Genomic DNA, 16,176 nt, shown 5'->3' with positions numbered 1-16,176 from the left:
TAGCACGCACGCGCGCTATTCTGCTGAATTGTCATTCTCAGCGCTGCTGTAATTTTTAAAATACCGCTTTTGCATTTTGTTATTGTAAATTGCATTTACCTTGTTTTTAGAACGACCTCTGTGTGCCCTCTCACTTGCACCTTAAATTGGGCCCCCCCTTTGCTTTTCGCGGATCTTTTCCATTTTCATCTCAGCCTTCGTGTTTGGCGCCGGGCGCCATCTTGGGGGTGGTGTGGAGCGAGTGTGCCACTTGTGTGAGCGCTCTAGCGCTCATTTGCAACACAGGTGAGCCCTACTTAAGGCGAGCTAGGCAGTAGCTCAGCCTGGAGAAAGGTAGTAGCACGCACGCGCGCTATTCTGCTGAATTGTCATTCTCAGCGCTGCTGTAATTTTTAAAATACCGCTTTTGCATTTTGTTATTGTAAATTGCATTTACCTTGTTTTTAGAACGACCTATGTGTGCCCTCTCACTTGCACCTTAAATTGGGCCCCCCACCGCGCTTTTCGCGGATCTTTTCCATTTTCATCTCAGCCTTCGTGTTTGGCGCCGGGCGCCATCTTGGGGGTGGTGTGGAGCGAGTGTGCCACTTGTGTGAGCGCTCTAGCGCTCATTTGCAACACAGGTGAGCCCTACTTAATGCTCGCCTCCTGCGCGCAGCGGTGACGCGCAGCGGGAGCGCCGGACTCTCGCCGGAGTCAAGCCAGAGTCCTGCCCGTCTGCGCCCGTCAGCGTCCCGGAGGCGGGCGGAGCGGCGGGTGGGATTCTTCCATCAGGGATGTGTCCCCCTGGGACCCCCGCCTTGCGCTATTCCCCTAGCGAACTTCGCTCTTTCTATCCTCATAGCTCTGGCTGCCGCACTGTTTTCCCTGGTCGTCATCATGGGAAATCCCGTTGCCCGGGTTGTGGCTGGCGCCCGACCCGCTCGCTCTCTTTACGGCCGAGCAATAACACCTCTTGTATGGGCTTCGGGTGCATGCTATTGAACACCAGGTCTGCTTAAAAACATGCGCAGGACATCTATGAGCTTCTCGATATTGAAAAACCATTATGCCTCATGCTTACTGAGACATGGTGGGGTGACTCTTCTAACCCTGACGTCGCTTTGGCAATCCCGCCTGATTATAACATCTTCAGAAAGGATAGAGCCAAGGGAAGGGGAGGTGGAGTGGCGCTAGTGGTCCGGAAAGGAACCCCCTGTGCGATCCTGCCAGCTATTGACATCCGAGGCTCGGAGACCCTAGCCTTTTCTATCACTCTTTCGCCCCACCAATCCTTCAAGGGACTGCTAGTATATAGGCCACCTGGCACACCCGGCACCTTCTTTGAAGATCTGGATTTGGTGCTGGTGGAGTTGGCCCTGAAAGCTGAACATTTCATCGTGGCGGGCGATTTCAACTTTCGGATGGATGATTCATCCGACCCGGCTGCCGCCAAACTCTCTGAGGCGCTGACCCCGCTGGGGCTTATCCCTTACTTTCAGGAGCCTACGCACGAGAAGGGGCATACCCTTGACCAGGTTTTCTCGTCTGTCCCTCTCGAGGGTATAGAGATCACTCCTGTCCTTTGGTCAGACCACTTTCTTGCCAAATTTGTGATCAAGGGCATAGTCAAATCAGTGCCTATCCCGGCACATCAACAGGGTCGTGTCCATAGGGCTTTCCATCGAGTAACCCCAGAGATGCTGGCTCAGGCAGCTGTGGCCCACCCCTGCCTCCTTTCAGGTGACCTAGACAGGGACTTGCAGACCATGCAGGACTGGTTATTGGACAGGCTAAACGATCTTGCCCCGGAAGTAACATCTCGCCCGACACCGAAACGGGTCTCTGCGCCTTGGTTTACCGCTGCACTGTCGGCTACGCGGCAGCAGTGCAAGGTAGCCGAAAGAGCCTGGCGGGCACAATATGATACTGCTGCCAAGTTGACATACAAAACGGTGGTTAAGGCTTATCACCGGGACATCCGCCTGGAAAAAAAAGCTTATCTAGCCAGGAGAATTGATGCTGCTTCCAACTCCTGCAAGGAGATCTTCTCCATTGTGAGAGAATTCACCTCACCTTGGTCTAACACCTCGGACCAAAAACCATCTGATACCTGGGCCACGGACCTTGCTGACTTCTTCACGAGCAAGATCCAATGCATTCAGGAGTCATTCCTGGTACCAGCGTCTGCGGGCCAGACTGAACTTGGCATCACCCCACTGCCACAGGCCGGGCCAGGGGCGACGTTGAGTGTGTTTCCTCCAATCTCTGCTCCGGACTCCCTGGCTCTAATGGGCAATTTAAAATCGGGTTCTCCCCTTGACCCTTGCCCTGCTAAATTTCTAGCGAAAGTCGCGGAGGTGATCAACCCGCTGGCTAATCCGCTTTTAAATCTTTCGCTGAGGCTTGGTGTGGTCCCGCAAACCTGGAAGCAGGCGATGGTGATTCCATTGCTCAAAAAACCTGGTCTAGATCCGAAGGCCCCGGTCAATTATAGGCCCATCTCTCTGCTGCCGGCCCTCACGAAGATTCTGGAAAAGCACGTCCAAGGCGTGCTCTCTAATTTTCTTGAATCTAATGAGATCCTGCACGCCACCCAATCTGGCTTTCGTCCCCATCTCAGCACTGAGACAGCGCTCCTGGAGGTTTCGGAAACCATTAAAGGGGTTCTGGACTCTGGGGGCAAAGTCATGCTGGTGATGTTAGACCTGTCGGCGGCGTTCGACACCGTTCCTCATGATGGTCTTCTCGCTAGACTTTTCGAGATAGGCCTACGGGGGACGGTGTTCGACTGGTTTTCCTCCTTCCTAGCCGGCCGCCGGCAATCGATCTGGGCCCGCCTGATTCCGCCGTGATGCCGCCTGTGGGAGTCGGGGTCCCTCAGGGCTCTATTTTGAGCCCGACCCTCTTTAACATCATTATGACCCCATTGGCGGCGTTGGTGGAGTCGCATGGTGCCCAGATCGTATCCTACGCGGATGACACCCAGCTCCTCTTCTCTTGTAAGAGAGGAGGCGACTTTGATGGGGAGAGTATTCGGGATTGCCTTGGGGCTGTTTTTCATAGGTTCCATCTAAACAGCCTTAAGTGCAATTCCGACAAGTCCGAAGTACTCTTCTTTGGGTGCGACACAGAGCCAGATTGGCAGACTTGGTGGCCTCGGGATATGTTCCCTCCGTCCTGCTCCTCTCAGGTTGCTAAGAATCTGGGGGTGAAGATGGATAACAGGCTCACCTTGAAATCCCAGATCCTGGGGGTGTCGGGCATTTGCTTTGGTATCCTTAGGATGCTGCGGAGGTTCCTTCCTCTGTTATCCGTGGAACATAGGACGCTGACAGTCCAGGCTTTGATTGGGTCCAGGTTGGATTATTCCAACGTTCTTTACCTGGGCCTTCCAGAGTACTTGCTGCAGCGGCTTCAAGTGGTGCAGAACGCCGCTGCCAGGGCAATCTTCGGCCTTAGTAGACGCTCCAGGGCCTCGGGCCTGTTAGCAACTCTACATTGGCTTCCTATCCGCAAGAGGATCGCCTTTAAGGCGCTGACCTTGGTCTATAAAGCTCTTCACAAGGGGGGAGCTAAGTACCTCCAAAAGAGACTGGTCTTTTATCATCCGACCAGGTCTCTGAGGTCGGAATCCCTGCACCTTGCTGTTGTCCCCCGGGTAAAGAAAGCGCGCCTCGGAGGCCGCTCTTTTGGTCTGCTGGCTTCTAAGTTGTGGAACTCTTTACCACTGGCCCTGCGGGGAGCCACTAGCCTGCTGGCTTTTAGGAAAGGCCTTAAAACGTGGCTGTTCACTCAGTAGTCGGTCTTCCGGGAATCTCTGGCCCACTCTTCTTTTAGTCCTTTATCTGGTGTTATGTTAATATATTGCAGTTTTGTCTCTTTCTCCAATAAAGCGCCGGGACACTCTTCTTGAGTAGCCGTGCGCTATAGAAATAAATAAATAACATAACATAACATAACATAATATGCAGTGTATAATTTTCATATGTGTGACATCTCTGATTGTCACTACAACATGGATTGACGTAGCAACAATGTGCACCCACTAGCTACATGATGTGTTGCAACATGTGCAATGCACTTTGTCTCACCTCAACATTACTGCCAACAAGACATGTGACATGACCCACATGTGTATGCACAACATCACATACACACATGCAAGTGCATGCACACAAACGAAAATATACACACACCATTTCTTGATGCACCAATGGCAACACCAATAATGGTGACCAAACGGACATCACATGCATGGTGACCCAATAGGCAACACGCATGGACTGAACACAAGTGAACCCCCACCATAGTCAATATCACACCTATACCAGTCACAGACAAATGAATGACAATGTGGCAATACATCCGGGATCTACTGTGTAGATGTGAGGTACGATAAACTTGTGTATGGAAATAACCGATGTCGACATGCACATGTGATTGACATTTGTGGCACACCGATGGGCATGGTATGGACACACATGGGATAGAGCATGAAGTGTGGAGTCACGCAATCACGCACACAACCGTCATCATGCAGCTGCAGACAATAAAACAAGGTGCATCGTCAGCTGACATGCAATCATAGACCCCGCCATGGCGGTGCACTGCTTCCGCTGTTTACGTCTGGCCATACGCGGCCCGCGTTCAACATTCCCATTGTCTGCATGTGCACAGACCGTCACGCTCACACACCGGCAAGTGCATGTGCTAGACTCCGGGACGGATGCATCAGTTACAACAAAGTACTAACAGTGGCGCCACCATGGCGGGGCACGTATTCGGCGGGGGAGGTGCAGGCCAAAACATCCATAAGCTGATGTCAATGCACATGGCAGTTCATGACCCCCCTTACAGTGACATTGCATCAGCCAGCCTACACCGGCCAGCCCAGCCCTGCCCATGACCGCCGTGGCGGCCATGCCAACTACCGCCGTTTCAGGCCCCGTCCACTTCCGCCGTGCCAGGCCCTGCCCATGACCGCCGTGGCGGCCATGCCAGCTACCGCCGTTTCAGGCCCCGTCCACTTCCGCCGTGCCAGGCCCTGCCCATGACCGCCGTGGCGGCCATGCCAGCTACCGCCGTTTCAGGCCCCGTCCACTTCCGCCGTGCCAGGCCCTGCCCATGACCGCCGTGGTGGCCATGCCAGCTACCGCCGTTTCAGGCCCCGTCCACTTCCGCCGTGCCAGGCCCTGCCCATGACCGCCGTGGCGGCCATGCCAGCTACCGCCGTTTCAGGCCCCCTCCACTACCGCGGTGCCCTGGCGGGCCTGGCACGGCGGTAGTGGAGGGGGCCTGAAACGGCGGTAGCTGGCATGGCCGCCACGGCGGTCATGGGCACGGCCTGGCACGGCGGAAGTGGACGGGGCCTGAAACAGCGGTAGTTGGCATGGCCGCCACGGCGGTCATGGGCAGGGCTGGGCCGGCCGGTGTAGGCTGGCTGATGCAATGTCACTGTAAGGGGGGTCATGAACTGCCATGTGCATTGACATCAGCTTATGGATGTTTTGGCCTGCACCTCCCCCGCCGAATACGTCCCCCGCCATGGTGGCGCCACTGTTAGAACTTTGTTGCAAATGATGCATCCGTCCCGGTGTCTAGCACATGCACTTGCCGGTGTGTGAGCGTGACGGTCTGTGCACGTGCAGCCAATGGGAGGTGTGGACATGGGCCACGTGTGCCCAATAGTAAGTACCGTATGCTGTGCACCGCAACACCAGGGCCAATCATTGGCCCAATTCCAAACATGCTTCCACGGCTGACCAATGGATGGCGCTGTATGCCACTGACATGGCCACAGGGCCCTATATATGTGTGATGTGCAAAAGCATACCTTCTACGATGACCGCCAACTGCTGCCTGTGACCATCACCTCCACCTGCTGCTGCGGAGCTGACCACCGACTGCTGCCTGTGACCATCACCTCCACCTGCTGCTGCGGAGCTGACTGCCGACTGCTGCCTGTGACCATCACCTCCACCTGCTGCTGCGGAGCTGACCGCCGACTGCTGCCTGTGACCATCACCTCCACCTGCTGCTGCGGAGCTGACCGCCGACTTCTGCCTGTGACCATCACATCCACCTGCTGCTGCGGAGCTGACCGCCGACTGCTGCCTGTGACCATCACCTCCACCTGCTGCTGCGGAGCTGACCGCCGACTGCTGCCTGTGACCATCACCTCCACCTGCTGCTGCGGAGCTGACCGCCGACTGCTGCCTGTGACCATCACCTCCACCTGCTGCTGCGGAGCTGACAGCCGACAGCCGACTGCTGCCTGTGACCATCACCTCCACCTGCTGCTGCGGAGCTGACCACCGACTGCCGCTGTAGTGCCATACTCCGTGACCTTGGCATGTCGAGAGTCAAAGAGATCCGGTCTCGTCCCTTCACCGCCGCGGAGCTTGATGTCCTCGTGGACGGTGTGCTCCGCAACTACGGACACCTGTACGGCGCACAAGGACAGGTGGTAAGTGCAGTGGGGGATAAGTTGTTGTGCATGAGGTGTCCTATGACACCTGGGCTCTGGAAACTTGGCGGTGTGATGTGTGACCAACAAAAGAATCGAAATGTGCATGGCTGCAGAGAGAAATGTGTTGCCCCTATCTGTGTGACTGGCCAACTGTCCACTGACTTCCACCCTTTTGTCTCCCATCATGGTAGGTCAAGCTGCACCTTCGCAAGGACGTGTGGAGGAGCATTGCACGTGATGTACGAGCAGCGGGGGTGTCCAATAGACGACATACACACTGCCACAAACGCTGGGACGACATTTCCAGACTGAGCAAGAATGTAGCGGAAGTGACACTAGGGATGATTCCAAGGACGGCACGTCTGGCCCGACGCTCAATGACCCCTCTCATGCACCGTATCATAGCTGTGACGCATCCTGACCTGTCCGAGCGGTTGCGTGTGGATGAACAGCAACGTGGCGGTAAGCATACTGTCAGTGTATGTTGCTTGTGAGTGCAATGCATGTATTGTTGCCCACACACATTAGGGACTTCCGCCGATCGTGAGGCTCGTTCCAATGGCATGTTGGTGACATTGGCGCAGTAAAATTTCACTGCCGGATGCGGCATGTTGAGACGCCACCCGCTAAGCAGTTCAGTTTTCATGCACATGCTGTAGTGCTCCGTCACCCCTTGGCAACACTTGTGTGCAGATGTAGTTCCTCATGCCCAGTGTGCATGCTGTACATGTATTACGGCCAACGCAACTTAATTCCTGTGAGGATGACTGGTTGGGGTGGGCCGTGTGCAGGTTGGGGGATCGATGGACATTGTCATCAGTGGCTTTAGGGATTCCGTAGCAGTACTGTACGTGAGTGTGCCCATGACTTACACCAATTTCCTGTGCATTTCAGCTTTGGCAGAGGGCACTCAGCCACAGACGGCGGAGATGAGAGAAGGCAATGCATCCAGATCAGACGTCGCGCACACGCAGACTGACACCGAAGGGGCCAGCGCCGGAGAGGGGGACAGGACCGTCCCGGAGGACTCGCATGTGGAGACAACATCGTCATCATCTTCCGACAGTGTTGGTGAGTCAGCACTGTTGTCACAGACTGGGAGTGGGCAATCTACACCTTCGGTCGGGACACAGCACACAGGGCCCACCCTGCCGCCAACTGCACCATGTACTGTTCGTGCACGCAGGAGTAGGGGGAGCAGAGTGGCGTTCGGTGTCGGCACCGCTGCCCCAGCCTCGGTGAGCCAAAATGCTCTTTGTGCAGAGGCTGTTGATCTGCTGCGACAGCTGTGTGTGGGGCAGACCAATATGATAAATGCTTCCAAGACCACGATAGGAAGTTGGGGCAGGTGGTGGCATTCATGGAAGGTATGCATGGTGATCTGGCTGGTGTACACAGGACAGTGCAGTCATTGGCTAACAGTGTGTCGTCTGCCATTGTACAGTCGCATGGACTGGGTGGTACTTCTGTTCCACCATCTACAACACTGGATGTCTCAGGGGGGAGTGAATATTCTGACCAGGACTCTAATACAGGTTATTGCACTAGAAGCAGCGTCAGCCAGCACGTCAAGGCACGGAGGCCTCAGACCCCATCCCCTAGGTCAGGTAAATCTGTTGACTAGGACAACGTCAGATATAGTGGAGTACACACACGTGAAGCAAAAGAGGGGTTGGGTGTAATGGCTACACATGCTGCACAGCCATCCCACACACAAGGTACTACCAAGGCAAGCCTCACTCCCACTTCCATTGACACTACCTTGGACGAGGACATTGAGAAGACGAATAAATCTCTTGAGGGCTCGCATACTCCCAGTGCCAGGGAGACTAGGAAGGAAGGAGCCACTCCCAAGGGCAGGGAAACTAGGAAGGAAGGAGCCACTCCCAAGGGCAGGGAGACTAGGAAGGAAGGAGCCACTCCCAAGGGCAGGGAGACTAGGAAGGAAGGAGCCACTCCCAAGGGCAGGGAAACTAGGAAGGAAGGAGCCACTCCCTAGGGCAGGGAGACTAGGAAGGAAGGAGCCACTCCCAAGGGCAGGGAAACCAGGAAGGAGGGAGCCACTCCCAAGGGCAGGGAGACTAGGCAGGAAGGAGCCACTCCCAAGGGCAGGGAGACTAGGCAGGAAGGAGCCACTCCCAAGGGCAGGGAGACTAGGAAGGAAGCAGCCACTCCCAAGGGCAGGGAGACTAGGAAGGAAGGAGCCACTCCCAAGGGCAGGGACAAGGACAGTCACAAGACAAACCCACCTAGGAAGAGCACCGACACTCCCAGGGGCAGGGACACACACGGGGAGAAGGTGTGTCCTGGGGATATGTACACCACAGACGACAAGTCTGCTGCCTGGAACACGGCACCATCCAGGGAACAGGGAAAGTCCGCAGACAACAGTACTCCTACGGAAATGGAACATCCAAGGCCCAAGGCATCTCTCATGGACAGTGGCGCTGTCAGGGACAGGCATACATCACCCATTGTTGCACTGAGGCAGCTGTTTTCTGGGAAACGGAATACAGATGTCTCCGCAGTGGAGTCACCACTTACCTCCACTCCCATCAGGGCCCGTCAGGGACGGATGCAGGTGGACCCTCTAGTAGCATCCCCCATGACACATGTTGCAGAGGCCACAAGGCAGCCACACAGCAAACGACAAGCAGGCTCCAGCACGTCCCCAGAGAGCATTCCCCCCCCAGCAGATGCACCTCCCATGGTGGGTAAAATTTCTTCTCAGTCCGGCCCACTCGTCAGTCCTGTCCTGTCCAGGGTGCAGGCACATGTCCAAAAGAAACGTAGACACACAGCATTGACACATGCACAATCCAATGTCGGACAATTGCAACTATCCCCTGCTCCCAGAGCCACCCTGCCTCCTGGACCATACAGCCCTGTGGCTCATCATTTCAGTGGTCCCAGTGGCGCTGGTGCAGTTGACTCGCATGTGTCTGTTAGTGGCAGTGTATCAGTCGAGACCTATCCTGTATCAGGTGCTGGCAGTGTATCTGGGTCTATGGGCCATGTGTCATTCACTCCGTCTGTGGCTGTGTCTCACACTCCTGTATCAGGTGCTGGCAGTGTATCTGGGTCTATGGGCCATGTGTCAGTCACTCGGGCTGTGGCTGTGTCTCACACTCCTGTATCAGGTGCTGGCAGTGTATCTGGGTCTATGGGCCATGTGTCAGTCACTCGGGCTGTGGCTGTGTCTCACACTCCTGAATCAGGTGCTGGCAGTGTATCTGGGTCTATGGGCCATGTGTCAGTCACTCGGGCTGTGGCTGTGTCTCACACTCCTGTATCAGGTGCTGGCAGTGTATCTGGGTCTATGGGCCATGTGTCAGTCACTCGGGCTGTGGCTGTGTCTCACACTCCTGTATCAGGTGCTGGCAGTGTATCTGGGTCTATGGGCCATGTGTCAGTCACTCCGGCTGTGGCTGTGTCTCACACTCATGTATCAGGTGCTGGCAGTGTATCTGGGTCTGTGGCTCACGTGTCAGTCACTACATCTGTGGCTGTGTGTCACACTCCGGTTTCTGGTGCTCGCAGTCTGTCCGATGCGGGTACTTCACGCAATCCACCTGATAGTGTGATGTAAGTTGCTGTTGTGTGCCCTCAGATGTACTGCCTCTGATGTACCTGCTCTGGTGTCCACACTGCCCTGTTGCTGTTCTCATACTGATGTACTGCCTCTGATGTACCTGCTCTGGTGTCCACACTGCCCTGTTGCTATTCTCATACTGATGTACTGCCTCTGAGGTACCTGCTCGGGTGTCCACACTGCCCTGTTGCTGTTCTGATACTGGTGTATGCCCTCTCATGTGCTGCCTCTGATGGACCTTTTCAGTGCAATGGACTGTTGGTGCACTTAGCCCCTCTCATGTGCTGCCTCTGATGTACCTGCTCTGGTGTCCATACTGCCCTGTTGCTGTTCTGATACTGCTGTATGCCCTCTCATGTGCTGCCTCTGATGTACCTGCTCTGGTGTCCACACTGCCCTGTTGCTATTCTCATACTGATGTACTGCCTCTGATGTACCTGCTCTGGTGTCCACACTGCCCTGTTGCTATTCTCATACTGATGTACTGCCTCAGATGTACCTGCTCTGGTGTCAACACTGCCATGTTGCTGTTCTCATACTGCTGTATGCCCTCTCATGTGCTGCCTCTGATGGACCTTTTCAGTGCAATGGACTGTTGGTGCACTTGGCCCCTCTCATGTGCTGCCTCTGATGGACCTGTGCCTTGCCATGCACTGTTTGTGCACCTAGCCCCTCTCATGTGCTGCCTCTGATGTACCTGCTCTGGTGTCCACACTGCCCTGTTGCTGTTCTGATACTGCTGTATGCCCTCTCATGTGCTGCCTCTGATGGACCTTTTCAGTGCAATGGACTGTTGGTGCACTTAGCCCCTCTCATGTGCTGCTTCTGATGGACCTGTGCCTTGCCATGCACTGTTTGTGCACCTAGCCCCTCTCATGTGCTGCCTCTGATGTACCTGCTCTGGTGTCCACACTGCCCTGTTGCTATACTCATACTGATGTACTGCCTCTGATGTACCTGCTCTGGTGTCCACACTGCCCTGTTGCTGTTCTCATACTGATGTACTGCCTCTGATGTACCTGCTCTGGTGTCCACACTGCCCTATTGCTATACTCATACTGAAGTACTGCCTCTGATGTACCTGCTCTGGTGTCCACACTGCCCTGTTGCTGTTCTCATACTGCTGTATGCCCTCTCATGTGCTGCCTCTGATGTACCTGCTCTGGTGTCCACACTGCCCTGTTGCTATTCTCATACTGATGTACTGCCTCTGATGTACCTGCTCTAGTGTCCACACTGCCCTGTTGCTATTCTCATACTGATGTACTGCCTCTGATGTACCTGCTCTGGTGTCCACACTGCCCTGTTGCTATTCTCATACTGATGTACTGCCTCTGATGTACCTGCTCTGGTGTCCACACTGCCCTGTTGCTGTTCTCATACTGATGTACTGCCTCTGATGTACCTGCTCTGGTGTCCACACTGCCCTGTTGCTGTTCTGATACTGCTGTATGCCCCCTCATGTGCTGCCTCTGATGGACCTTTTCAGTACAATGGACTGTTGGTGCACTTAGCCCCTCTCATGTGCTGCTTCTGATGGACCTGTGCCTTGCCATGCACTGTTTGTGCACCTAGCCCCTCTCATGTGCTGCCTCTGATGTACCTGCTCTGGTGTCCACACTGCCCTGTTGCTATACTCATACTGAAGTACTGCCTCTGATGTACCTGCTCTGGTGTCCACACTGCCCTGTTGCTGTTCTGATACTGCTGTATGCCCTCTCATGTGCTGCCTCTGATGTACCTGCTCTGGTGTCCACACTGCCCTGTTGCTATTCTCATACTGATGTACTGCCTCTGATGTACCTGCTCTGGTGTCCACACTGCCCTGTTGCTATTCTCATACTGATGTACTGCCTCTGATGTACCTGCTCTGGTGTCCACACTGCCCTGTTGCTGTTCTCATACTGCTGTATGCCCTCTCATGTGCTGCCTCTGATGGACCTTTTCAGTGCAATGGACTGTTGGTGCACTTGGCCCCTCTCATGTGCTGCCTCTGGTGGACCTGTGCCTTGCCATGCACTGTTTGTGCACCTAGCCCCTCTCATGTGCTGCCTCTGATGTACCTGCTCTGGTGTCCACACTGCCCTGTTGCTGTTCTGATACTGCTGTATGCCCCCTCATGTGCTGCCTCTGATGGACCTTTTCAGTGCAATGGACTGTTGGTGCACTTAGCCCCTCTCATGTGCTGCTTCTGATGGACCTGTGCCTTGCCATTCACTGTTTGTGCACCTAGCCCCTCTCATGTGCTGCCTCTGATGTACCTGCTCTGGTGTCCACACTGCCCTGTTGCTATACTCATACTGATGTACTGCCTCTGATGTACCTGCTCTGGTGTCCACACTGCCCTGTTGCTGTTCTCATACTGATGTACTGCCTCTGATGTACCTGCTCTGGTGTCCACACTTCCCTGTTGCTGTTCTCATACTGCTGTATGCCCTCTCATGTGCTGCCTCTGATGTACCTGCTCTGGTGTCCACACTGCCCTGTTGCTATTCTCATACTGATGTACTGCCTCTGATGTACCTGCTCTGGTGTCCACACTGCCCTGTTGCTATTCTCATACTGATGTACTGCCTCTGATGTACCTGCTCTGGTGTCCACACTGCCCTGTTGCTATTCTCATACTGATGTACTGCCTCTGATGTACCTGCTCAGGTGTCCACACTGCCCTGTTGCTGTTCTCATACTGCTGTATGCCCTCTCATGTGCTGCCTCTGATGGACCTTTTCAGTGCAATGGACTGTTGGTGCACTTGGCCCCTCTCATGTGCTGCCTCTGATGGACCTGTGCCTTGCCATGCACTGTTTGTGCACCTAGCCCCTCTCATGTGCTGCCTCTGATGTACCTGCTCTGGTGTCCACACTGCCCTGTTGCTGTTCTGATACTGCTGTATGCCTCTGATGTACCTGCTCTGGTGTCCACACTACCCTGTTGCTATACTCATACTGATGTACTGCCTCTGATGTACCTGCTCTGGTGTCCACACTGCCCTGTTGCTGTTCTCATACTGATGTACTGCCTCTGATGTACCTGCTCTGGTGTCCACACTGCCCTGTTGCTGTTCTCATACTGCTGTATGCCCTCTCATGTGCTGCCTCTGATGTACCTGCTCTGGTGTCCACACTGCCCTGTTGCTATTCTCATACTGATGTACTGCCTCTGATGTACCTGCTCTGGTGTCCACACTGCCCTGTTGCTATTCTCATACTGATGTACTGCCTCTGATGTACCTGCTCTGGTGTCCACACTGCCCTGTTTCTATACTCATACTGATGTACTGCCTCTGATGTACCTGCTCTGGTGTCCACACTGCCCTGTTGCTGTTCTCATACTAATGTACTGCCTCTGATGTACCTGCTCTGGTGTCCACACTGCCCTGTTGCTGTTCTCATACTGCTGTATGCCCTCTCATGTGCTGCCTCTGATGTACCTGCTCTGGTGTCCACACTGCCCTGTTGCTATTCTCATACTGATGTACTGCCTCTGATGTACCTGCTCTGGTGTCCACACTGCCCTGTTGCTATTCTCATACTGATGTCCTGCCTCTGATGTACCTGCTCTGGTGTCCACACTGCCCTGTTGCTATTCTCATACTGATGTACTGCCTCTGATGTACCTGCTCTGGTGTCCACACTGCCCTGTTGCTGTTCTCATACTGATGTACTGCCTCTGATGTACCTGCTCTGGTGTCCACACTGCCCTGTTGCTATTCTCATACTGATGTACTGCCTCTGATGTACCTGCTCTGGTGTCCACACTGCCCTGTTGCTGTTCTGATACTGCTGTATGCCCTCTCATGTGCTGCCTCTGATGGACCTTTTCAGTGCAATGGACTGTTGGTGCACCTAGCCCCTCTCATGTGCTGCTTCTGATGGACCTGTGCCTTGCCATGCACTGTTTGTGCACCTAGCCCCTCTCATGTGCTGCCTCTGATGTACCTGCTCTGGTGTCCACACTGCCCTGTTGCTATACTCATACTGATGTACTGCCTCTGATGTACCTGCTCTGGTGTCCACACTGCCCTGTTGCTGTTCTGATACTGCTGCATGCCCTCTCATGTGCTGCCTCTGATGTACCTGCTCTGGTGTCCACACTGCCCTGTTGCTATTCTCATACTGATGTACTGCCTCTGATGTACCTGCTCTGGTGTCCACACTGCCCTGTTGCTATTCTCATACTGATGTACTGCCTCTGATGTACCTGCTCTGGTGTCCACACTGCCCTGTTGCTGTTCTCATACTGCTGTATGCCCTCTCATGTGCTGCCTCTTCTGGACCTTTTCAGTGCAATGGACTGTTGGTGCACTTGGCCCCTCTCATGTGCTGCCTCTGATGGACCTGTGCCTTGCCATGCACTGTTTGTGCACCTAGCTCCTCTCATGTGCTGCCTCTGATGTACCTGCTCTGGTGTCCACACTGCCCTGTTGCTGTTCTGATACTGCTGTATGCCCCCTCATGTGCTGCCTCTGATGGACCTTTTCAGTACAATGGACTGTTGGTGCACTTAGCCCCTCTCATGTGCTGCTTCTGATGGACCTGTGCCTTGCCATTCACTGTTTGTGCACCTAGCCCCTCTCATGTGCTGCCTCTGATGTACCTTCTCTGGTGTCCACACTGCCCTGTTGCTATACTCATACTGATGTACTGCCTCTGATGTACCTGCTCTGGTGTCCACACTGCCCTGTTGCTGTTCTCATACTGATGTGCTGCCTCTGATGTACCTGCTCTGGTGTCCACACTGCCCTGTTGCTATACTCATACTGATGTACTGCCTCTGATGTACCTGCTCTGGTGTCCACACTGCCCTGTTGCTGTTCTGATACTGCTGCATGCTCTCTCATGTGCTGCCTCTGATGTACCTGCTCTGGTGTCCACACTGCCCTGTTGCTATTCTCATACTGATGTACTGCCTCTGATGTACCTGCTCTGGTGTCCACACTGCCCTGTTGCTATTCTCATACTGATGTACTGCCTCTGATGTACCTGCTCTGGTGTCCACACTGCCCTGTTGCTGTTCTCATACTGCTGTATGCCCTCTCATGTGCTGCCTCTTCTGGACCTTTTCAGTGCAATGGACTGTTGGTGCACTTGGCCCCTCTCATGTGCTGCCTCTGATGGACCTGTGCCTTGCCATGCACTGTTTGTGCACCTAGCCCCTCTCATGTGCTGCCTCTGATGTACCTGCTCTGGTGTCCACACTGCCCTGTTGCTGTTCTGATACTGCTGTATGCCCCCTCATGTGCTGCCTCTGATGGACCTTTTCAGTACAATGGACTGTTGGTGCACTTAGCCCCTCTCATGTGCTGCTTCTGATGGACCTGTGCCTTGCCATTCACTGTTTGTGCACCTAGCCCCTCTCATGTGCTGCCTCTGATGTACCTGCTCTGGTGTCCACACTGCCCTGTTGTTAACTCATACTGATGTACTGCCTCTGATGTACCTGCTCTGGTGTCCACACTGCCCTGTTGCTGTTCTCATACTGATGTACTGCCTCTGATGTACCTGCTCTGGTGTCCACACTGCCCTGTTGCTGTTCTCATACTGCTGTATGCCCTCTCATGTGCTGCCTCTGATGTACCTGCTCTGTTGTCCACACTGCCCTGTTGCTATTCTCATACTGATGTACTGCCTCTGATGTACCTGCTCTGGTGTCCACACTGCCTTGTTGCTATTCTCATACTGATGTACTGCCTCTGATGTACCTGCTCTGGTGTCCACACTGCCCTGTTGCTATTCTCATACTGATGTACTGCCTCTGATGTACCTGCTCTGGTGTCCACACTGCCCTGTTGCTGTTCTCATACAGATGTACTGCCTCTGATGTACCTGCTCTGGTGTCCACACTGCCCTGTTGCTGTTCTCATACTGATGTACTGCCTCTGATTTACCTGTTCTGGTGTCCACACTGCCCTGTTGCTATTCTCATACTGATGTACTGCCTCTGATGTACCTGCTCTGGTGTCCACACTGCCCTGTTGCTGTTCTCATACTGCTGTATGCCCTCTCATGTGCTGCCTCTGATGGACCTTTTCAGTGCAATGGACTGTTGGTGCACTTAGCCCCTCTCATGTGCTGCTTCTGATGGACCTGTGCCTTGCCATGCACTGTTTGTGCACCTAGCCCCTCTCATGTGC

Source organism: Lissotriton vulgaris, chromosome 6, assembly GCF_964263255.1.
Source record: "Lissotriton vulgaris chromosome 6, aLisVul1.2, whole genome shotgun sequence".
NCBI lineage: Eukaryota > Metazoa > Chordata > Amphibia > Caudata > Salamandridae > Lissotriton > Lissotriton vulgaris.
The sequence above is the reverse complement of the archived record's forward strand: the minus strand, read 5'-3'. Positions refer to the sequence as shown.